General features: G+C 40.0%; 1 protein-coding gene and 2 long non-coding RNA genes across 3 annotated transcripts in view; all 3 read left to right on the top strand.

Annotated features, from left to right (window-relative positions):
- LOC118378378 (ventricular zone-expressed PH domain-containing protein-like) overlaps positions 1–24,875 on the top strand; it is a 280,439-nt gene that overhangs the window by 222,253 nt on the left and 33,311 nt on the right.
- LOC127932213 (uncharacterized) lies at positions 9,626–17,974 on the top strand. Its single transcript, XR_008144601.1, has 3 exons — positions 9,626–9,698; positions 17,020–17,259; positions 17,920–17,974. It is a non-coding gene; the product is annotated as an uncharacterized LOC127932213 (long non-coding RNA).
- On the top strand, positions 9,721–15,473 carry LOC127932209 (uncharacterized). Its single transcript, XR_008144593.1, has 3 exons — positions 9,721–9,848; positions 13,750–13,959; positions 15,370–15,473. It is a non-coding gene; the product is annotated as an uncharacterized LOC127932209 (long non-coding RNA).

The raw sequence follows: 24,875 nt of genomic DNA, 5'->3' as shown, positions 1-24,875 counted from the left end.
GACAGGAGACTCCAGCAGCGCTGTAGAGGAGGAAGGCTCTGATAGCGCTGAACAGGCAGGAGACTCCGGTAGCGCAGGAGAGGAGAAAAGCTCCGACAATGCTGGAGAGGCGGGAGACTCCGACAGGGTAGGAGAGGCGAGGCGCACTGTAGGCCTGATGCGTGGTGCTGGCACTGGTGGTACTGGGCCGAGGACACGCACAGGAAGCCTGGTGCGGGGAGCTGCCACCGGAGGGCTGGTGTGTGGAGGTGGCACAGGATGGGCTAGACCGTGAAGGCGTACTGGAGATCTTGAGAGCAGTGTTGGCACAGGACGTGCAAGGCTAGGGATGTGCACAGGAGGCCTGGTGCGTGAGGCTGGCACATTTTTCACCAGCCGACTAACACGCACCTCCTGACGAGTATGGAGCGCTAACCCAGGTGCCATCAAATCCCCGACACGCTCCGTCGGACGAATATCGTACCTATAGCACCATACTAGCAACTCCCTCATTACTCTCTCCTCCACTTTTCCCATTAGCTCCTTCACAGTCTCTGCTTCGCTCACCTCTAACACCAGCGCTGGTTCTGGTCTCCTCTTTGGCTCCTCACGATAAACAAGGAGAGTTGGCTCAGGTCTATCTCCTGACTCAGCCAATCTCCCTCTGAGCCCCCCCCCGAATACATTTTTGGGGCTGCTTTTCGGGCTTCCTTGCCAACCGTGTTCCCTCGTATCGTCGGCTCCTATCTCCTGCTGCCTCTGCTCTCCTAAGTGCCTCCACCTGTTCCCATGGGAGGCGATCTCTTCCGGCCAGTATGTCCTCCCAAGTGTAACAACCTTTACCATCCAACACGTCTTCCCATGTCCATTCTCCGAATAATTCATCCTCCTTTTGCTGCTCCTGCTGTCGCTGCCTGTTACCACGCCACTCGGTCCGTGTGTGGTGGGTGATTCTGTAACGGCGTTCTTCGTTTGTTGAAAGAGAGTCGGACCGAAATGCAGCGTGGTGGTTACTCATGTCTTTAATGAATGAATCGCGGTACATGAAATAACTGATACAAATACAAAACAACAAAACGGAACGTGAAACCTAATTACAGCCTATCTGGTGAAACTACACAGAGACAGGAACAATCACCCACGAAATACACGTAGTAGTAATGTAGTAGTATGTAGTATTTACTAAACAATACTTTCTCAATAGTATGTAGTAATGTAGTAGTAATGTAATATTATGTAGTATTTACTAAACAATACTTTCTCAATAGTATGTAGTAATGTAGTAGTAATGTAATATTATGTAGTATTTACTAAACAATACTTTCTCAATAGTATGTAGTATTTACTAAACAATACTTTCTCAATATTATGTAGTATTTACTAAACAATACTTTCTCAATAGTATGTAGTATTTACTAAACAATACTTTCTCAATAGTATGTAGTAATGTAGTATTTACTAAACAATACTTTCTCAATAATATATATAATAATAATAATAATATATAATATATGTAGTATTTACTAAACAATACTTTCTCAATAGTATGTAGTATGTAGTATGTAGTATTTACTAAACAATACTTTCTCAATAGTATGTAGTAATGTAGTAGTATGTAGTATTTACTAAATAATACTTTCTGAATAGTATGTAGTATTTACTAAACAATACTTTCTCAATAGTATGTAGTATTTACTAAACAATACTTTCTGAATAGTATGTAGTAATGTAGTAGTATGTAGTATTTACTAAACAATAATTTCTCAATAGTATGTAGTAATGTAGTAGTAATGTAATATTATGTAGTATTTACTAAACAATACTTTCTGAATAGTATGTAGTAATGGAGTAGTATGTAGTATTTACTAAACAATACTTTCTGAAGAGTATGTAGTATTTACTAAACAATACTTTCTCAATAGTATGTAGTATTTACTAAACAATACTTTCTGAATAGTATGTAGTATTTACTAAACAATACTTTCTGAATAGTATGTAGTATTTACTAAACAATACTTTCTCAATAGTATGTAGTATTTACTAAACAATATATTCTAAATAGTATCTAGTAATGTAGTATTAATAGTATGTAGTATTTACTAAACAATATGTTCTAAATAGTATGTAGTAATGTAGTAGTAATGTACTATTATGTAGTATTTACTAAACAATACGTTCTAAATAGTATGTAGTAATGTAGTAGTAATGTAATATTATGTAGTATTTACTAAACAATATATTCTAAATAGTATGTAGTAATGTAGTACTAATAGTATGTAGTATTTACTAAACAATATGTTCTAAATAGTATGTAGTAATGTAGTATTAATAGTATGTAGTATTTACTAAACAATGTGTTCTAAATAGTATGTAGTAATGTAGTAGTAATGTAATATTATGTAGTATTTACTAAACAATATATTCTAAATAGTATGTAGTAATGTAGTATTAATAGTATGTAGTATTTACTAAACAATATGTTCTAAATAGTATGTAGTAATGTAGTAGTAATGTAATAGTATGTGGTATTTACTAATCAAAACATTCCCTATAGTATGTAAAACTATTAGAACATAGTTTGCAGTTTTAGTAAGTAGTAGGCAAGACCGATTTGGGACACAGCTCCTGACTGTCATGGAGATTTAGTATTTTATTAGGATCCACATTGGCTGTTGCTGGATTGGAAGGAAGACGTAAGGACCTGACAGTGGATCATTACATTTACATTTACATTTAAGTCATTTAGCAGACGCTCTTATCCAGAGCGACTTACAAATTGGTGCATTCACCTTATGACATCCAGTGGAACAGCCACTTTACAATAGTGCATCTAAATCTTAAAGGGGGTGAGAAGGATTACTTATCCTATCCTAGGTATTCCTTAAAGAGGTGGGGTTTCAGGTGTCTCCGGAAGGTGGTGATTGACTCCGCTGTCCTGGCGTCGTGAGGGAGTTTGTTCCACCATTGGGGGATCGGTTTTGGTAATTAAGTGTTCAATTAATGAGGAGGAGAGGAGAACGAGGATAGATGGGGGGGGTGGGGGGGGGGAAATAGAGAGGTCATATTCATGTATGACTCAGGAAGAGAAGTTATGGCAGAGACAGAGCGTTATTGTCAGGTGTAAGTCTTTTTCTCTGACACACAGGCCTGTTGTTTGTGCCGCTCATGGTATATTTGACACGAAGCTACCAGATATTTCCCAGAAGGCCTTATGCCCTGGCAGGAAGTTGTTTATCAACATCAGAAATCAGGAAGATGAGAACTGCATGTTGGGTATTCAGAGCTGTTGGTAAACGAACTAAGCCCGTGTCACCTTGAACCTTTTGAAAGTTAGATTTATAAAACCAGAACATCCATAAATGATGTCATTTCTATAAGTGGAACATGTGGAGATGGTGGTCCAAAATAGAACCATGTTGGTTTTCTCTCTTATATGCCTGTAATAGACTAGTCCTACTGGGTTCTGGTTGAATAGCACCATAATGTCCTGTTATAGACTAGTCCTATTGGGTTCTGGTTAAAAAACACCATCATGTCCTGTTATAGACTAGTCCTACTGGGTTCTGGTTGAATAACACCATCATGTCCTGTTATAGACTAGTCCTACTGGGTTCTGGTTAAAAAACACCATAATGTCCTGTAATAGACTGGTCCTACTGGGTTCTGGTTGAATAACACCATCATGTCCTGTTATAGACTAGTCCTACTGGGTTCTGGTTAAAAAACACCATAATGTCCTGTAATAGACTAGTCCTACTGGGTTCTGGTTAAAAAACACCATAATGTCCTGTAATAGACTAGTCCTACTGGGTTCTGGTTAAAAAGCACCATAATGTCCTGTAATAGACTAGTCCTACTGGGTTCTGGTTAAAAAACACCATAATGTCCTGTAATAGACTAGTCCTACTGGGTTCTGGTTAAAAAACACCATAATGTCCTGTTATAGACTAGTCCTACTGGGTTCTGGTTGAATAACACCATAATGTCCTGTTATAGACTAGTCCTACTGGGTTCTGGTTAAAAAACACCATCATGTCCTGTTATAGACTAGTCCTACTGGGTTCTGGTTGAATAACACCATCATGTCCTGTAATAGACTAGTCCTACTGGGTTCTGATTGAATAACACCATAATGTCCTGTTATAGACTAGTCCTACTGGGTTCTGGTTGAATAACACCATCATGTCCTGTAATAGACTAGTCCTACTGGGTTCTGGTTGAATAACACCATAATGTCCTGTTATAGACTAGTCCTACTGGGTTCTGGTTGAAAAACACCATAATGTCCTGTTATAGACTAGTCCTACTGGGTTCTGGTTAAAAACACCACCATGTCCTGTTATAGACTAGTCCTACTGGGTTCTGGTTGAATAACACCATAATGTCCTGTAATAGACTAGTCCTACTGGGTTCTGGTTAAAAACACCATCATGTCCTGTTATAGACTAGTCCTACTGGGTTCTGGTTGAATAACACCATAATGTCCTGTTATAGACTTGTCCTACTGGGTTGTGGTTGAAAAACACCATAATGTCCTGTTATAGACTAGTCCTACTGGGTTCTGGTTGAATAACACCATCATGTCCTGTAATAGACTAGTCCTACTGGGTTCTGGTTGAATAACACCATAATGTCCTGTTATAGACTAGTCCTACTGGGTTCTGGTTGAAAAACACCATAATGTCCTGTTATAGACTAGTCCTACTGGGTTCTGGTTGAAAAACACCATAATGTCCTGTTATAGACTAGTCCTACTAGGTTCTGGTTAAAAAACACCATAATGTCCTGTAATAGACTAGTCCTACTGGGTTCTGGTTGAAAAACACCATAATGTCCTGTTATAGACTAGTCCTACTGGGTTCTGGTTGAAAAACACCATAATGTCCTGTTATAGACTAGTCCTACTGGGTTCTGGTTGAAAAACACCATAATGTCCTGTTATAGACTAGTCCTACTGGGTTCTGGTTGAAAAACACCATAATGTCCTGTTATAGACTAGTCCTACTGGGTTCTGGTTGAAAAATACCATCATGTCCTGTTATAGACGAGTCCTACTGGGTTCTGGTTGAAAAACACCATAATGTCCTGTTATAGACTAGTCCTACTGGGTTCTGGTTGAAAAACACCATAATGTCCTGTTATAGACTAGTCCTACTGGGTTCTGGTTAAAAAACACCATAATGTCCTGTAATAGACTAGTCCTACTGGGTTCTGGTTGAAAAACACCATAATGTCCTGTTATAGACTAGTCCTACTGGGTTCTGGTTGAAAAACACCATAATGTCCTGTTATAGACTAGTCCTACTGGGTTCTGGTTGAATAGCACCATAATGTCCTGTTATAGACTAGTCCTACTGGGTTCTGGTTGAATAGCACCATAATGTCCTGTTATAGACTAGTCCTACTGGGTTCTGGTTGAAAAATACCATCATGTCCTGTTATAGACGAGTCCTACTGGGTTCTGGTTGAAAAACACCATAATGTCCTGTTATAGACTAGTCCTACTGGGTTCTGGTTGAAAAACACCATAATGTCCTGTTATAGACTAGTCCTACTGGGTTCTGGTTGAAAAACACCATAATCTCCTGTTATAGACTAGTCCTACTGGGTTTTGGTTGAAAAACACCATAATGTCCTGTTATAGACTAGTCCTACTGGGTTCTGGTTGAAAAATACCATCATGTCCTGTTATAGACTAGTCCTACTGGGTTCTGGTTGAAAAACACCATAATGTCCTGTTATAGACTAGTCCTACTGGGTTCTGGTTGAAAAATACCATCATGTCCTGTTATAGACGAGTCCTACTGGGTTCTGGTTGAAAAACACCATCATGTCCTGTTATAGACTAGTCCTACTGGGTTCTGGTTGAAAAACACCATAATGTCCTGTTATAGACTAGTCCTACTGGGTTCTGGTTGAAAAACACCATAATGTCCTGTTATAGACTAGTCCTACTGGGTTCTGGTTGAAAAACACCATAATCTCCTGTTATAGACTAGTCCTACTGGGTTTTGGTTGAAAAACACCATCATGTCCTGTTATAGACTAGTCCTACTGTGTTCTGGTTGAAAAACACCATAATATCCTGTTATAGACTAGTCCTACTGGGTTCTGGTTGATACACATACACATTCAGGGAATGATGAAGTACTTACTGGAGCGAAACGGGGAAATATCTGATTCTGACCATCAGCATGGTCTGTTTTTGCTTGGTTTCTGGCTCTGTCCCTGATGACAAGCCCATGATTGATACACATACACATTCAGTACTTACTGGAGCGAAACGGGGAAAATATCTGATTCTGACCCCCGGTGTGTAACAAGCATATCCCACCAGGGATTCAACCATACAACCTTCAGTGTGCAATACTCAGCAGTGACCCATAGAGAATCACTGCACCAGCCAAGTCTGGTGTGTTTACCTTTCTGTTGAATATAAAACAGTGGAAGGGAGTGGTCTTTCTGGGTTGATTTGAAACATATTTCTGCTGTAAACCCCTAGTCCTGAAGAGTTAGAGGCTAAACAGACGCTGTTTTTCAAACCCAAACACTAACACACCTACCTGATTGTACTGATCAGCTAATCATCAGGACCTTGTTTGGTAGAATCAGGTGTTTTGGATCCAGGGTCTTGGTCATATGGCGGTACGGGTATATACAAACATGGCTCCTCGTCTGAACTGTGATACATCCTTTAACGTAACTATATTAGTATTATGGTATTATATTATTAAAGAGAAATGTCTCCCCCATTACAATACATTATGTTTCAGGAGAAAGGCCTCCCCCATTACAATACATTATGGTTAAGGAGAAAGGCCTCCCCCATTACAATACATTATGTTTCAGGAGAAAGGCCTCCCCCATTACAATACATTATGTTTAAGGAGAAAGGCCTCCCCCATTACAATACATTATGGTTAAGGAGAAAGGCCTCCCCCATTACAATACATTATGGTTAAGGAGAAAGGCCTCCCCCATTACAATACATTATGGTTAAGGAGAAAGGCCTCCCCATTACAATACATTATGTTTCAGGAGAAAGGCCTCCCCATTACAATACATTATGGTTAAGGAGAAAGGCCTCCCCATTACAATACATTATGTTTCAGGAGAAAGGCCTCCCCATTACAATACATTATGGTTAAGGAGAAAGGCCTCCCCATTACAATACATTATGTTTCAGGAGAAAGGCCTCCCCATTACAATACATTATGTTTCAGGAGAAAGGCCTCCCCCATTACAATACATTATGGTTAAGGAGAAAGGCCTCCCCCATTACAATACATTATGTTTCAGGAGAAAGGCCTCCCCATTACAATACATTATGTTTCAGGAGAAAGGCCTCCCCCATTACAATACATTATGGTTAAGGAGAAAGGCCTCCCCCATTACAATACATTATGGTTAAGGAGAAAGGCCTCCCCCATTACAATACATTATGTTTCAGGAGAAAGGCCTCCCCCATTACAATACATTATGGTTAAGGAGAAAGGCCTCCCCATTACAATACATTATGTTTCAGGAGAAAGGCCTCCCCCATTACAATACATTATGGTTAAGGAGAAAGGCCTCCCCATTACAATACATTATGGTTAAGGAGAAAGGCCTCCCCATTACAATACATTATGGTTAAGGAGAAAGGCCTCCCATTACAATACATTATGTTTCAGGAGAAAGGCCTCCCCATTACAATACATTATGGTTAAGGAGAAAGGCCTCCCCATTACAATACATTATGGTTAAGGAGAAAGGCCTCCCCCATTACAATACATTATGGTTAAGGAGAAAGGCCTCCCCCATTACAATACATTATGTTTCAGGAGAAAGGCCTCCCCATTACAATACATTATGGTTAAGGAGAAAGGCCTCCCCATTACAATACATTATGGTTAAGGAGAAAGGCCTCCCCCATTACAATACATTATGGTTAAGGAGAAAGGCCTCCCCCATTACAATACATTATGGTTAAGGAGAAAGGCCTCCCCCATTACAATACATTATGTTTCAGGAGAAAGGCCTCCCCATTACAATACATTATGGTTAAGGAGAAAGGCCTCCCCATTACAATACATTATGGTTAAGGAGAAAGGCCTCCCCCATTACAATACATTATGGTTAAGGAGAAAGGCCTCCCCCATTACAATACATTATGTTTCAGGAGAAAGGCCTCCCCCATTACAATACATTATGTTTCAGGAGAAAGGCCTCCCCCATTACAATACATTATGTTTCAGGAGAAAGGCCTCCCCATTACAATACATTATGGTTAAGGAGAAAGGCCTCCCCATTACAATACATTATGGTTAAGGAGAAAGGCCTCCCCCATTACAATACATTATGGTTAAGGAGAAAGGCCTCCCCCATTACAATACATTATGGTTAAGGAGAAAGGCCTCCCCCATTACAATACATTATGGTTAAGGAGAAAGGCCTCCCCATTACAATACATTATGGTTAAGGAGAAAGGCCTCCCCATTACAATACATTATGGTTAAGGAGAAAGGCCTCCCATTACAATACATTACGTATCAGGAGAAAGGCCTCCCCATTACAATACATTATGGTTAAGGAGAAAGGCCTCCCCATTACAATACATTATGGTTAAGGAGAAAGGCCTCCCCCATTACAATACATTATGGTTAAGGAGAAAGGCCTCCCCCATTACAATACATTATGGTTAAGGAGAAAGGCCTCCCCCATTACAATACATTATGGTTAAGGAGAAAGGCCTCCCCCATTACAATACATTATGGTTAAGGAGAAAGGCCTCCCCCATTACAATACATTATGGTTAAGGAGAAAGGCCTCCCCCATTACAATACATTATGGTTAAGGAGAAAGGCCTCCCCCATTACAATACATTATGGTTAAGGAGAAAGGCCTCCCCCATTACAATACATTATGTTTAAGGAGAAAGGCCTCCCCCATTACAATACATTATGTTTCAGGAGAAAGGCCTCCCCCATTACAATACATTATGTTTAAGGAGATTTTCTGTCCAAAGCTGTACTTTCTCTCCTTCTACCCTGTCAACAATCTGTCATCACCCTCTTATTTTCCAACACCATTCATTCCCTCTCTATGGCCGGATCTCTCCCAGAACACACACACACACACACACACACACACACACACACACACACGCACACACACACACACACACACACACACACACACACACACACACACACACACACACACACACACACACACCCAAGTCACCATCTCTGACTGTAAAAGATTGCTATAACTGCAAAGTGTAGTCATTCCTCCACTATAGTTTTGTTCTCCCGGCTAGTTATTCATCTTCCTGATTACACTGGTACTGTATGTACTAAACACATGTGGCTTTTATTTGGCTTGTGTGTAGTGTCCTATGTAGTGAGGTGGTTGTGTGTAGTGTTCTGTATAATGAGGTGGTTGTGTGTAGTGTACTGTATAGTGAGGTGGTTGTGTGTAGTGTCCTATGTAATGAGGTGGTTGTGTGTAGTGTTCTGTATAATGAGGTGGTTGTGTGTAGTGTACTGTATAATGAGGTGGTTGTGTGTAGTGTCCTATGTAATGAGGTGGTTGTGTGTAGTGTTCTGTATAATGAGGTGGCTGTGTGTAGTGTACTGTATAATGAGGTGGTTATGTGTAGTGTTCTGTATAATGAGGTGGTTTGGTGTAGTGTTCTGTATAATGAGGTGGTTGTGTGTAGTGTACTGTATAATGAGGTGGTTTGGTGTAGTGTACTGTATAGTGAGGTGGTTGTGTGTAGTGTACTGTATAGTGAGGTGGTTGTGTGTAGTGTACTGTATAATGAGGTGGTTTGGTGTAGTGTCCTATGTAATGAGGTGGTTGTGTGTAGTGTTCTGTATAATGAGGTGGTTGTGTGTAGTGTTCTGTATAATGAGGTGGTTGTGTGTAGTGTCCTATGTAATGAGGTGGTTGTGTGTAGTGTTCTGTATAATGAGGTGGTTGTGTGTAGTGTACTGTATAATGAGGTGGTTTGGTGTAGTGTCCTATGTAATGAGGTGGTTGTGTGTAGTGTTCTGTATAATGAGGTGGTTATGTGTAGTGTTCTGTATAATGAGGTGGTTTGGTGTAGTGTTCTGTATAGTGAGGTGGTTTGGTGTAGTGTTCTGTATAATGAGGTGGTTTGGTGTAGTGTTCTGTATAATGAGGTGGTTTGGTGTAGTGTACTGTATAATGAGGTGGTTTGGTGTAGTGTACTGTATAATGAGGTGGATGTGTGTAGTGTTCTGTATAATGAGGTGGTTGTGTGTAGTGTACTATATAATGAGGTGGTTCTGTGTAGTGTTCTGTATAATGAGGTGGTTGTGTGTAGTGTACTGTGTAATGAGGTGGTTGTGTGTAGTGTACTGTATAATGAGGTGGTTGTGTGTAGTGTTCTGTATAATGAGGTGGTTTGGTGTAGTGTTCTGTATAGTGAGGTGGTTGTGTGTAGTGTTCTGTATAATGAGGTGGTTATGTGTTGTGTTCTGTATAATGAGGTGGTTGTGTGTAGTGTACTGTATAATGAGGTGGTTGTGTGTAGTGTACTGTATAATGAGGTGGTTGTGTGTAGTGTTCTGTATAATGAGGTGGTTTGGTGTAGTGTTCTGTATAGTGAGGTGGTTGTGTGTAGTGTTCTGTATAATGAGGTGGTTATGTGTAGTGTACTGTATAATGAGGTGGTTGTGTGTATTGTTCTGTATAATGAGGTGGTTATGTGTAGTGTACTGTATAATGAGGTGGTTGTGTGTAGTGTTCTGTATAATGAGGTGGTTTGGTGTAGTGTTCTGTATAATGAGGTGGTTTGGTGTAGTGTACTGTATAATGAGGTGGTTTGGTGTAGTGTTCTGTATAATGAGGTGGTTATGTGTAGTGTACTGTATAATGGGGTGGTTTGGTGTAGTGTTCTGTATAATGAGGTGGTTGTGTGTAGTGTTCTGTATAATGAGGTGGTTGTGTGTAGTGTACTGTATAATGAGGTGGTTTGGTGTAGTGTTCTGTATAGTGAGGTGGTTGTGTGTAGTGTACTGTATAATGAGGTGGTTTGGTGTAGTGTTCTGTATAATGAGGTGGTTTGGTGTAGTGTTCTGTATAATGAGGTGGTTTGGTGTAGTGTACTGTATAATGAGGTGGTTATGTGTAGTGTACTGTATAATGAGGTGGTTATGTGTAGTGTGCTGTATAATGAGGTGGTTTGGTGTAGTGTACTGTATAATGAGGTGGTTATGTGTAGTGTACTGTATAATGAGGTGGTTGTGTGTATGTCCTATGTAATGAGGTGGTTGTGTGTAGTGTTCTGTATAATGAGGTGGTTGTGTGTAGTGTTCTGTATAATGAGGTGGTTATGTGTAGTGTTCTGTATAATGAGGTGGTTTGGTGTAGTGTTGTGTATAATGAGGTGGTTGTGTGTAGTGTACTGTATAATGAGGTGGTTGTGTGTAGTGTCCTATGTAATGAGGTGGTTGTGTGTAGTGTTCTGTATAATGAGGTGGTTGTGTGTAGTGTACTGTATAATGAGGTGGTTGTGTGTAGTGTTCTGTATAATGAGGTGGTTGTGTGTAGTGTACTGTATAATGAGGTGGTTGTGTGTAGTGTTCTGTATAATGAGGTGGTTTGGTGTAGTGTTCTGTATAATGAGGTGGTTGTGTGTAGTGTCCTGTATAGTGAGGTGGTTTGGTGTAGTGTTCTGTATAATGAGGTGGTTGTGTGTAGTGTCCTATGTAATGAGGTGGTTGTGTGTAGTGTACTGTATAGTGAGGTGGTTGTGTGTAGTGTACTGTATAATGAGGTGGTTTGGTGTAGTGTCCTATGTAATGAGGTGGTTGTGTGTAGTGTTCTGTATAATGAGGTGGTTTTGTGTAGTGTTCTGTATAATGAGGTGGTTTGGTGTAGTGTTCTGTATAGTGAGGTGGTTTGGTGTAGTGTTCTGTATAATGAGGTGGTTTGGTGTAGTTTTCTGTATAATGAGGTGGTTTGGTGTAGTGTACTGTATAATGAGGTGGTTTGGTGTAGTGTACTGTATAATGAGGTGGATGTGTGTAGTGTTCTGTATAATGAGGTGGTTGTGTGTAGTGTACTATATAATGAGGTGGTTCTGTGTAGTGTTCTGTATAATGAGGTGGTTGTGTGTAGTGTACTGTGTAATGAGGTGGTTGTGTGTAGTGTACTGTATAATGAGGTGGTTGTGTGTAGTGTTCTGTATAATGAGGTGGTTTGGTGTAGTGTTCTGTATAGTGAGGTGGTTGTGTGTAGTGTTCTGTATAATGAGGTGGTTATGTGTTGTGTGTTCTGTATAATGAGGTGGTTGTGTGTAGTGTACTGTATAATGAGGTGGTTGTGTGTAGTGTACTGTATAATGAGGTGGTTGTGTGTAGTGTTCTGTATAATGAGGTGGTTTGGTGTAGTGTTCTGTATAGTGAGGTGGTTGTGTGTAGTGTTCTGTATAATGAGGTGGTTATGTGTAGTGTACTGTATAATGAGGTGGTTGTGTGTATTGTTCTGTATAATGAGGTGGTTATGTGTAGTGTTCTGTATATTGAGGTGGTTATGTGTAGTGTACTGTATAATGAGGTGGTTGTGTGTAGTGTTCTGTATAATGAGGTGGTTTGGTGTAGTGTTCTGTATAATGAGGTGGTTTGGTGTAGTGTACTGTATAATGAGGTGGTTTGGTGTAGTGTTCTGTATAATGAGGTGGTTATGTGTAGTGTACTGTATAATGAGGTGGTTTGGTGTAGTGTTCTGTATAATGAGGTGGTTGTGTGTAGTGTTCTGTATAATGAGGTGGTTGTGTGTAGTGTACTGTATAATGAGGTGGTTTGGTGTAGTGTTCTGTATAGTGAGGTGGTTGTGTGTAGTGTACTGTATAATGAGGTGGTTTGGTGTAGTGTTCTGTATAATGAGGTGGTTTGGTGTAGTGTTCTGTATAATGAGGTGGTTTGGTGTAGTGTACTGTATAATGAGGTGGTTATGTGTAGTGTACTGTATAATGAGGTGGTTATGTGTAGTGTGCTGTATAATGAGGTGGTTTGGTGTAGTGTACTGTATAATGAGGTGGTTATGTGTAGTGTACTGTATAATGAGGTGGTTGTGTGTAGTGTCCTATGTAATGAGGTGGTTGTGTGTAGTGTTCTGTATAATGAGGTGGTTGTGTGTAGTGTACTGTATAATGAGGTGGTTATGTGTAGTGTTCTGTATAATGAGGTGGTTTGGTGTAGTGTTGTGTATAATGAGGTGGTTGTGTGTAGTGTACTGTATAATGAGGTGGTTGTGTGTAGTGTCCTATGTAATGAGGTGGTTGTGTGTAGTGTTCTGTATAATGAGGTGGTTGTGTGTAGTGTTCTGTATAATGAGGTGGTTGTGTGTAGTGTTCTGTATAATGAGGTGGTTGTGTGTAGTGTTCTGTATAATGAGGTGGTTGTGTGTAGTGTTCTGTATAATGAGGTGGTTGTGTGTAGTGTTCTGTATAATGAGGTGGTTGTGTGTAGTGTACTGTATAATGAGGTGGTTATGTGTAGTGTTCTGTATAATGAGGTGGTTTGGTGTAGTGTTGTGTATAATGAGGTGGTTGTGTGTAGTGTACTGTATAATGAGGTGGTTTGGTGTAGTGTACTGTATAGTGAGGTGGTTGTGTGTAGTGTACTGTATAGTGAGGTGGTTGTGTGTAGTGTACTGTATAGTGAGGTGGTTGTGTGTAGTGTACTGTATAATGAGGTGGTTTGGTGTAGTGTCCTGTGTAATGAGGTGGTTGTGTGTAGTGTTCTGTATAATGAGGTGGTTTGGTGTAGTGTTCTGTATAATGAGGTGGTTGTGTGTAGTGTCCTGTATAGTGAGGTGGTTTGGTGTAGTGTTCTGTATAATGAGGTGGTTGTGTGTAGTGTCCTATGTAATGAGGTGGTTGTGTGTAGTGTACTGTATAGTGAGGTGGTTTGGTGTAGTGTACTGTATAATGAGGTGGTTTTGTGTAGTGTTCTGTATAATGAGGTGGTTGTGTGTAGTGTTCTGTATAATGAGGTGGTTTGGTGTAGTGTTCTGTATAATGAGGTGGTTGTGTGTAGTGTCCTGTATAGTGAGGTGGTTTGGTGTAGTGTTCTGTATAATGAGGTGGTTTGGTGTAGTTTTCTGTATAATGAGGTGGTTTGGTGTAGTGTACTGTATAATGAGGTGGTTTGGTGTAGTGTACTGTATAATGAGGTGGATGTGTGTAGTGTTCTGTATAATGAGGTGGTTGTGTGTAGTGTACTATATAATGAGGTGGTTCTGTGTAGTGTTCTGTATAATGAGGTGGTTGTGTGTAGTGTACTGTGTAATGAGGTGGTTGTGTGTAGTGTACTGTATAATGAGGTGGTTGTGTGTAGTGTTCTGTATAATGAGGTGGTTTGGTGTAGTGTTCTGTATAGTGAGGTGGTTGTGTGTAGTGTTCTGTATAATGAGGTGGTTATGTGTTGTGTTCTGTATAATGAGGTGGTTGTGTGTAGTGTACTGTATAATGAGGTGGTTGTGTGTAGTGTACTGTATAATGAGGTGGTTGTGTGTAGTGTTCTGTATAATGAGGTGGTTTGGTGTAGTGTTCTGTATAGTGAGGTGGTTGTGTGTAGTGTTCTGTATAATGAGGTGGTTATGTGTAGTGTACTGTATAATGAGGTGGTTGTGTGTATTGTTCTGTATAATGAGGTGGTTATGTGTAGTGTTCTGTATATTGAGGTGGTTATGTGTAGTGTACTGTATAACGAGGTGGTTGTGTGTAGTGTTCTGTATAATGAGGTGGTTTGGTGTAGTGTTCTGTATAATGAGGTGGTTTGGTGTAGTGTACTGTATAATGAGGTGGTTTGGTGTAGTGTTCTGTATAATGAGGTGGTTATGTGTAGTGTACTGTATAATGGGGTGGTTTGGTGTAGTGTTCTGTATAATGAGGTGGTTGTGTGTAGTGTTCTGTATAATGAGGTGGTTGTGTGTAGTGTACTGTATAATGAGGTGGTTTGGTGTAGTGTTCTGTATAGTGAGGTGGTTGTGTGTAGTGTACTGTATAATGAGGTGGTTTGGTGTAGTGTTCTGTATAATGAGGTGGTTTGGTGTAGTGTTCTGTATAATGAGGTGGTTTGGTGTAGTGTACTGTATAATGAGGTGGTTATGTGTAGTGTACTGTATAATGAGGTGGTTATGTGTAGTGTGCTGTATAATGAGGTGGTTTGGTGTAGTGTACTGTATAATGAGGTGGTTATGTGTAGTGTACTGTATAATGAGGTGGTTGTGTGTAGTGTCCTATGTAATGAGGTGGTTGTGTGTAGTGTTCTGTATAATGAGGTGGTTGTGTGTAGTGTACTGTATAATGAGGTGGTTATGTGTAGTGTTCTGTATAATGAGGTGGTTTGGTGTAGTGTTGTGTATAATGAGGTGGTTGTGTGTAGTGTACTGTATAATGAGGTGGTTGTGTGTAGTGTCCTATGTAATGAGGTGGTTGTGTGTAGTGTTCTGTATAATGAGGTGGTTGTGTGTAGTGTTCTGTATAATGAGGTGGTTGTGTGTAGTGTTCTGTATAATGAGGTGGTTGTGTGTAGTGTTCTGTATAATGAGGTGGTTGTGTGTAGTGTTCTGTATAATGAGGTGGTTGTGTGTAGTGTTCTGTATAATGAGGTGGTTGTGTGTAGTGTCCTGTATAGTGAGGTGGTTTGGTGTAGTGTACTGTATAATGAGGTGGTTTGGTGTAGTGTACTGTATAATGAGGTGGTTATGTGTAGTGTTCTGTATAATGAGGTGGTTATGTGTAGTGTTCTGTATAATGAGGTGGTTTGGTGTAGTGTACTGTATAGTGAGGTGGTTGTGTGTAGTGTACTGTATAGTGAGGTGGTTGTGTGTAGTGTACTGTATAGTGAGGTGGTTGTGTGTAGTGTACTGTATAATGAGGTGGTTTGGTGTAGTGTCCTATGTAATGAGGTGGTTGTGTGTAGTGTTCTGTATAATGAGGTGGTTGTGTGTAGTGTACTGTATAGTGAGGTGGTTTGGTGTAGTGTACTGTATAATGAGGTGGTTTGGTGTAGTGTTCTGTATAATGAGGTGGTTGTGTGTAGTGTACTGTATAATGAGGTGGTTGTGTGTAGTGTCCTATGTAATGAGGTGGTTGTGTGTAGTGTTCTGTATAATGAGGTGGTTGTGTGTAGTGTACTGTATAATGAGGTGGTTTGGTGTAGTGTCCTATGTAATGAGGTGGTTGTGTGTAGTGTTCTGTATAATGAGGTGGTTATGTGTAGTGTTCTGTATAATGAGGTGGTTTGGTGTAGTGTTCTGTATAGTGAGGTGGTTTGGTGTAGTGTTCTGTATAATGAGGTGGTTTGGTGTAGTGTTCTGTATAATGAGGTGGTTTGGTGTAGTGTACTGTATAATGAGGTGGTTTGGTGTAGTGTACTGTATAATGAGGTGGATGTGTGTAGTGTTCTGTATAATGAGGTGGTTGTGTGTAGTGTACTATATAATGAGGTGGTTCTGTGTAGTGTTCTGTATAATGAGGTGGTTGTGTGTAGTGTACTGTGTAATGAGGTGGTTGTGTGTAGTGTACTGTATAATGAGGTGGTTGTGTGTAGTGTTCTGTATAATGAGGTGGTTTGGTGTAGTGTTCTGTATAGTGAGGTGGTTGTGTGTAGTGTTCTGTATAATGAGGTGGTTATGTGTTGTGTTCTGTATAATGAGGTGGTTGTGTGTAGTGTACTGTATAATGAGGTGGTTGTGTGTAGTGTACTGTATAATGAGGTGGTTGTGTGTAGTGTTCTGTATAATGAGGTGGTTTGGTGTAGTGTTCTGTATAGTGAGGTGGTTGTGTGTAGTGTTCTGTATAATGAGGTGGTTATGTGTAGTGTACTGTATAATGAGGTGGTTGTGTGTATTGTTCTGTATAATGAGGTGGTTATGTGTAGTGTTCTGTATAATGAGGTGGTTGTGTGTAGTGTACTGTATAATGAGGTGGTTGTGTGTAGTGTTCTGTATAATGAGGTGGTTTGGTGTAGTGTTCTGTATAATGAGGTGGTTGTGTGTAGTGTTCTGTATAATGAGGTGGTTGTGTGTAGTGTCCTATGTAATGAGGTGGTTGTGTGTAGTGTTCTGTATAATGAGGTGGTTGTGTGTAGTGTACTGTATAATGAGGTGGTTTGGTGTAGTGTCCTATGTAATGAGGTGGTTGTGTGTAGTGTTCTGTATAATGAGGTGGTTATGTGTAGTGTTCTGTATAATGAGGTGGTTTGGTGTAGTGTTCTGTATAGTGAGGTGGTTTGGTGTAGTGTTCTGTATAATGAGGTGGTTTGGTGTAGTTTTCTGTATAATGAGGTGGTTTGGTGTAGTGTACTGTATAATGAGGTGGTTTGGTGTAGTGTACTGTATAATGAGGTGGATGTGTGTAGTGTTCTGTATAATGAGGTGGTTGTGTGTAGTGTACTATATAATGAGGTGGTTCTGTGTAGTGTTCTGTATAATGAGGTGGTTGTGTGTAGTGTACTGTGTAATGAGGTGGTTGTGTGTAGTGTACTGTATAATGAGGTGGTTGTGTGTAGTGTTCTGTATAATGAGGTGGTTTGGTGTAGTGTTCTGTATAGTGAGGTGGTTGTGTGTAGTGTTCTGTATAATGAGGTGGTTATGTGTTGTGTTCTGTATAATGAGGTGGTTGTGTGTAGTGTACTGTATAATGAGGTGGTTGTGTGTAGTGTACTGTATAATGAGGTGGTTGTGTGTAGTGTTCTGTATAATGAGGTGGTTTGGTGTAGTGTTCTGTATAGTGAGGTGGTTGTGTGTAGTGTTCTGTATAATGAGGTGGTTATGTGTAGTGTACTGTATAATGAGGTGGTTGTGTGTATTGTTCTGTATAATGAGGTGGTTATGTGTAGTGTTCTGTATAATGAGGTGGTTATGTGTAGTGTACTGTATAATGAGGTGGTTGTGTGTAGTGTTCTGTATAATGAGGTGGTTTGGTGTAGTGTTCTGTATAATGAGGTGGTTTGGTGTAGTGTACTGTATAATGAGGTGGTTTGGTGTAGTGTTCTGTATAATGAGGTGGTTATGTGTAGTGTACTGTATAATGAGGTGGTTTGGTGTAGTGTTCTGTATAATGAGGTGGTTGTGTGTAGTGTTCTGTATAATGAGGTGGTTGTGTGTAGTGTACTGTATAATGAGGTGGTTTGGTGTAGTGTTCTGTATAGTGAGGTGGTTGTGTGTAGTGTACTGTATAATGAGGTGGTTTGGTGTAGTGTTCTGTATAATGAGGTGGTTTGGTGTAGTGTTCTGTATAATGAGGTGGTTTGGTGTAGTGTACTGTATAATGAGGTGGTTATGTGTAGTGTACTGTATAATGAGGTGGTTATGTGTAGTGTTCTGTATAATGAGGTGGTTTGGTGTAGTGTACTGTATAATGAGGTGGTTATGTGTAGTGTACTGTATAATGAGGTGGTTGTGTGTAGTGTCCTATGTAATGAGGTGGTTGTGTAGTGTTCTGTATAATGAGGTGGTTGTGTGTAGTGTACTGTATAATGAGGTGGTTGTGTGTAGTGTTCTGTATAATGAGGTGGTTTGGTGTAGTGTTCTGTATAATGAGGTGGTTTGGTGTAGTGTTCTGTATAATGAGGTGGTTTGGTGTAGTGTACTGTATAATGAGGTGGTTATGTGTAGTGTACTGTATAATGAGGTGGTTATGTGTAGTGTGCTGTATAATGAGGTGGTTTGGTGTAGTGTACTGTATAATGAGGTGGTTATGTGTAGTGTACTGTATAATGAGGTGGTTGTGTGTAGTGTCCTATGTAATGAGGTGGTTGTGTGTAGTGTTCTGTATAATGAGGTGGTTGTGTGTAGTGTACTGTATAATGAGGTGGTTATGTGTAGTGTTCTGTATAATGAGGTGGTTTGGTGTAGTGTTGTGTATAATGAGGTGGTTGTGTGTAGTGTACTGTATAATGAGGTGGTTGTGTGTAGTGTCCTATGTAATGAGGTGGTTGTGTGTAGTGTTCTGTATAATGAGGTGGTTGTGTGTAGTGTTCTGTATAATGAGGTGGTTGTGTGTAGTGTTCTGTATAATGAGGTGGTTGTGTGTAGTGTTCTGTATAATGAGGTGGTTGTGTGTAGTGTTCTGTATAATGAGGTGGTTGTGTGTAGTGTTCTGTATAATGAGGTGGTTGTGTGTAGTGTCCTGTATAGTGAGGTGGTTTGGTGTAGTGTTCTGTATAATGAGGTGGTTTGGTGTAGTGTTCTGTATAATGAGGTGGATGTGTGTAGTGTTCTGTATAATGAGGTGGTTGTGTGTAGTGTTCTGTATAATGACGTGGTTTGGTGTAGTGTTCTGTATAGTGAGGTGGTTTGGTGTAGTGTTCTGTATAATGAGGTGGTTTTGTGTAGTGTTCTGTATAATGAGGTGGTTGTGTGTAGTGTACTGTATAATGAGGTGGTTGTGTGTAGTGTCCTATGTAATGAGGTGGTTGTGTGTAGTGTTCTGTATAATGAGGAGGTTGTGTGTAGTGTACTGTATAGTGAGGTGGTTTGGTGTAGTGTACTGTATAATGAGGTGGTTTGGTGTAGTGTTCTGTATAATGAGGTGGTTGTGTGTAGTGTACTGTATAATGAGGTGGTTGTGTGTAGTGTCCTATGTAATGAGGTGGTTGTGTGTAGTGTTCTGTATAATGAGGTGGTTGTGTGTAGTGTACTGTATAATGAGGTGGTTTGGTGTAGTGTCCTATGTAATGAGGTGGTTGTGTGTAGTGTTCTGTATAATGAGGTGGTTATGTGTAGTGTTCTGTATAATGAGGTGGTTTGGTGTAGTGTTCTGTATAGTGAGGTGGTTTGGTGTAGTGTTCTGTATAATGAGGTGGTTTGGTGTAGTGTTCTGTATAATGAGGTGGTTTGGTGTAGTGTACTGTATAATGAGGTGGTTTGGTGTAGTGTACTGTATAATGAGGTGGATGTGTGTAGTGTTCTGTATAATGAGGTGGTTGTGTGTAGTGTACTATATAATGAGGTGGTTCTGTGTAGTGTTCTGTATAATGAGGTGGTTGTGTGTAGTGTACTGTGTAATGAGGTGGTTGTGTGTAGTGTACTGTATAATGAGGTGGTTGTGTGTAGTGTTCTGTATAATGAGGTGGTTTGGTGTAGTGTTCTGTATAGTGAGGTGGTTGTGTGTAGTGTTCTGTATAATGAGGTGGTTATGTGTTGTGTTCTGTATAATGAGGTGGTTGTGTGTAGTGTACTGTATAATGAGGTGGTTGTGTGTAGTGTACTGTATAATGAGGTGGTTGTGTGTAGTGTTCTGTATAATGAGGTGGTTTGGTGTAGTGTTCTGTATAGTGAGGTGGTTGTGTGTAGTGTTCTGTATAATGAGGTGGTTATGTGTAGTGTACTGTATAATGAGGTGGTTGTGTGTATTGTTCTGTATAATGAGGTGGTTATGTGTAGTGTTCTGTATAATGAGGTGGTTATGTGTAGTGTACTGTATAATGAGGTGGTTGTGTGTAGTGTTCTGTATAATGAGGTGGTTTGGTGTAGTGTTCTGTATAATGAGGTGGTTGTGTGTAGTGTTCTGTATAATGAGGTGGTTGTGTGTAGTGTCCTATGTAATGAGGTGGTTGTGTGTAGTGTTCTGTATAATGAGGTGGTTGTGTGTAGTGTACTGTATAATGAGGTGGTTTGGTGTAGTGTCCTATGTAATGAGGTGGTTGTGTGTAGTGTTCTGTATAATGAGGTGGTTATGTGTAGTGTTCTGTATAATGAGGTGGTTTGGTGTAGTGTTCTGTATAGTGAGGTGGTTTGGTGTAGTGTTCTGTATAATGAGGTGGTTTGGTGTAGTGTTCTGTATAATGAGGTGGTTTGGTGTAGTGTACTGTATAATGAGGTGGTTTGGTGTAGTGTACTGTATAATGAGGTGGATGTGTGTAGTGTTCTGTATAATGAGGTGGTTGTGTGTAGTGTACTATATAATGAGGTGGTTCTGTGTAGTGTTCTGTATAATGAGGTGGTTGTGTGTAGTGTACTGTGTAATGAGGTGGTTGTGTGTAGTGTACTGTATAATGAGGTGGTTGTGTGTAGTGTTCTGTATAATGAGGTGGTTTGGTGTAGTGTTCTGTATAGTGAGGTGGTTGTGTGTAGTGTTCTGTATAATGAGGTGGTTATGTGTTGTGTTCTGTATAATGAGGTGGTTGTGTGTAGTGTACTGTATAATGAGGTGGTTGTGTGTAGTGTACTGTATAATGAGGTGGTTGTGTGTAGTGTTCTGTATAATGAGGTGGTTTGGTGTAGTGTTCTGTATAGTGAGGTGGTTGTGTGTAGTGTTCTGTATAATGAGGTGGTTATGTGTAGTGTACTGTATAATGAGGTGGTTGTGTGTATTGTTCTGTATAATGAGGTGGTTATGTGTAGTGTTCTGTATATTGAGGTGGTTATGTGTAGTGTACTGTATAATGAGGTGGTTGTGTGTAGTGTTCTGTATAATGAGGTGGTTTGGTGTAGTGTTCTGTATAATGAGGTGGTTTGGTGTAGTGTACTGTATAATGAGGTGGTTTGGTGTAGTGTTCTGTATAATGAGGTGGTTATGTGTAGTGTACTGTATAATGAGGTGGTTTGGTGTAGTGTTCTGTATAATGAGGTGGTTGTGTGTAGTGTTCTGTATAATGAGGTGGTTGTGTGTAGTGTACTGTATAATGAGGTGGTTTGGTGTAGTGTTCTGTATAGTGAGGTGGTTGTGTGTAGTGTACTGTATAATGAGGTGGTTTGGTGTAGTGTTCTGTATAATGAGGTGGTTTGGTGTAGTGTTCTGTATAATGAGGTGGTTTGGTGTAGTGTACTGTATAATGAGGTGGTTATGTGTAGTGTACTGTATAATGAGGTGGTTATGTGTAGTGTGCTGTATAATGAGGTGGTTTGGTGTAGTGTACTGTATAATGAGGTGGTTATGTGTAGTGTACTGTATATTGAGGTGGTTGTGTGTAGTGTCCTATGTAATGAGGTGGTTGTGTGTAGTGTTCTGTATAATGAGGTGGTTGTGTGTAGTGTACTGTATAATGAGGTGGTTATGTGTAGTGTTCTGTATAATGAGGTGGTTTGGTGTAGTGTTGTGTATAATGAGGTGGTTGTGTGTAGTGTACTGTATAATGAGGTGGTTGTGTGTAGTGTCCTATGTAATGAGGTGGTTGTGTGTAGTGTTCTGTATAATGAGGTGGTTGTGTGTAGTGTTCTGTATAATGAGGTGGTTGTGTGTAGTGTTCTGTATAATGAGGTGGTTGTGTGTAGTGTTCTGTATAATGAGGTGGTTGTGTGTAGTGTTCTGTATAATGAGGTGGTTGTGTGTAGTGTTCTGTATAATGAGGTGGTTGTGTGTAGTGTCCTGTATAGTGAGGTGGTTTGGTGTAGTGTTCTGTATAATGAGGTGGTTGTGTGTAGTGTCCTGTATAGTGAGGTGGTTTGGTGTAGTGTTCTGTATAATGAGGTGGTTGTGTGTAGTGTCCTATGTAATGAGGTGGTTGTGTGTAGTGTACTGTATAGTGAGGTGGTTTGGTGTAGTGTACTGTATAATGAGGTGGTTTTGTGTAGTGTTCTGTATAATGAGGTGGTTGTGTGTAGTGTACTGTATAATGAGGTGGTTGTGTGTAGTGTCCTATGTAATGAGGTGGTTGTGTGTAGTGTTCTGTATAATGAGGTGGTTGTGTGTAGTGTACTGTATAGTGAGGTGGTTTGGTGTAGTGTACTGTATAATGAGGTGGTTTGGTGTAGTGTTCTGTATAATGAGGTGGTTGTGTGTAGTGTACTGTATAATGAGGTGGTTGTGTGTAGTGTCCTATGTAATGAGGTGGTTGTGTGTAGTGTTCTGTATAATGAGGTGGTTGTGTGTAGTGTACTGTATAATGAGGTGGTTTGGTGTAGTGTCCTATGTAATGAGGTGGTTGTGTGTAGTGTTCTGTATAATGAGGTGGTTATGTGTAGTGTTCTGTATAATGAGGTGGTTTGGTGTAGTATTCTGTATAGTGAGGTGGTTTGGTGTAGTGTTCTGTATAATGAGGTGGTTTGGTGTAGTGTTCTGTATAATGAGGTGGTTTGGTGTAGTGTACTGTATAATGAGGTGGTTTGGTGTAGTGTACTGTATAATGAGGTGGATGTGTGTAGTGTTCTGTATAATGAGGTGGTTGTGTGTAGTGTACTATATAATGAGGTGGTTCTGTGTAGTGTTCTGTATAATGAGGTGGTTGTGTGTAGTGTACTGTGTAATGAGGTGGTTGTGTGTAGTGTACTGTATAATGAGGTGGTTGTGTGTAGTGTTCTGTATAATGAGGTGGTTTGGTGTAGTGTTCTGTATAGTGAGGTGGTTGTGTGTAGTGTTCTGTATAATGAGGTGGTTATGTGTTGTGTTCTGTATAATGAGGTGGTTGTGTGTAGTGTACTGTATAATGAGGTGGTTGTGTGTAGTGTACTGTATAATGAGGTGGTTGTGTGTAGTGTTCTGTATAATGAGGTGGTTTGGTGTAGTGTTCTGTATAGTGAGGTGGTTGTGTGTAGTGTTCTGTATAATGAGGTGGTTATGTGTAGTGTACTGTATAATGAGGTGGTTGTGTGTATTGTTCTGTATAATGAGGTGGTTATGTGTAGTGTTCTGTATAATGAGGTGGTTATGTGTAGTGTACTGTATAATGAGGTGGTTATATATTAGTGTTCTGTATAATGAGGTGGTTTGGTGTAGTGTTCTGTATAATGAGGTGGTTTGGTGTAGTGTACTGTATAATGAGGTGGTTATGTGTAGTGTTCTGTATAATGAGGTGGTTTGGTGTAGTGTTCTGTATAATGAGGTGGTTATGTGTAGTGTTCTGTATAATGAGGTGGTTATGTGTAGTGTTCTGTATAATGAGGTGGTTATGTGTAGTGTACTGTATAATGAGGTGGTTGTGTGTAGTGTTCTGTATAATGAGGTGGTTTGGTGTAGTGTTCTGTATAATGAGGTGGTTTGGTGTAGTGTACTGTATAATGAGGTGGTTTGGTGTAGTGTTCTGTATAATGAGGTGGTTATGTGTAGTGTACTGTATAATGAGGTGGTTTGGTGTAGTGTTCTGTATAATGAGGTGGTTGTGTGTAGTGTTCTGTATAATGAGGTGGTTGTGTGTAGTGTACTGTATAATGAGGTGGTTTGGTGTAGTGTTCTGTATAGTGAGGTGGTTGTGTGTAGTGTACTGTATAATGAGGTGGTTTGGTGTAGTGTTCTGTATAATGAGGTGGTTTGGTGTAGTGTTCTGTATAATGAGGTGGTTTGGTGTAGTGTACTGTATAATGAGGTGGTTATGTGTAGTGTACTGTATAATGAGGTGGTTATGTGTAGTGTGCTGTATAATGAGGTGGTTTGGTGTAGTGTACTGTATAATGAGGTGGTTTGGTGTAGTGTACTGTATAATGAGGTGGTTATGTGTAGTGTTCTGTATAATGAGGTGGTTATGTGTAGTGTTCTGTATAATGAGGTGGTTATGTGTAGTGTTCTGTATAATGAGGTGGTTTGGTGTAGTGTTCTGTATAATGAGGTGGTTATGTGTAGTGTTCTGTATAATGAGGTGGTTTGGTGTAGTGTTCTGTATAATGAGGTGGTTGTGTGTAGTGTACTGTATAATGAGGTGGTTATGTGTAGTGTTCTGTATAATGAGGTGGTTTGGTGTAGTGTTCTGTATAATGGGTGGTTATGTGTAGTGTTCTGTATAATGAGGTGGTTTGGTGTAGTGTACTGTATAATGAGGTGGTTATGTGTAGTGTTCTGTATATAATGAGGTGGTTGTGTGTAGTGTACTGTATAATGAGGTGGTTATGTGTAGTGTTCTGTATAATGAGGTGGTTTGGTGTAGTGTACTGTATAATGAGGTGGTTATGTGTAGTGTACTGTATAATGAGGTGGTTTGGTGTAGTGTTCTGTATAA

This window comes from Oncorhynchus keta, chromosome 1 (assembly GCF_023373465.1).
Source record: "Oncorhynchus keta strain PuntledgeMale-10-30-2019 chromosome 1, Oket_V2, whole genome shotgun sequence".
Taxonomy (NCBI): Eukaryota; Metazoa; Chordata; class Actinopteri; order Salmoniformes; family Salmonidae; genus Oncorhynchus; species Oncorhynchus keta.
The sequence above is the reverse complement of the archived record's forward strand: the minus strand, read 5'-3'. Positions and strand labels throughout refer to the sequence as shown.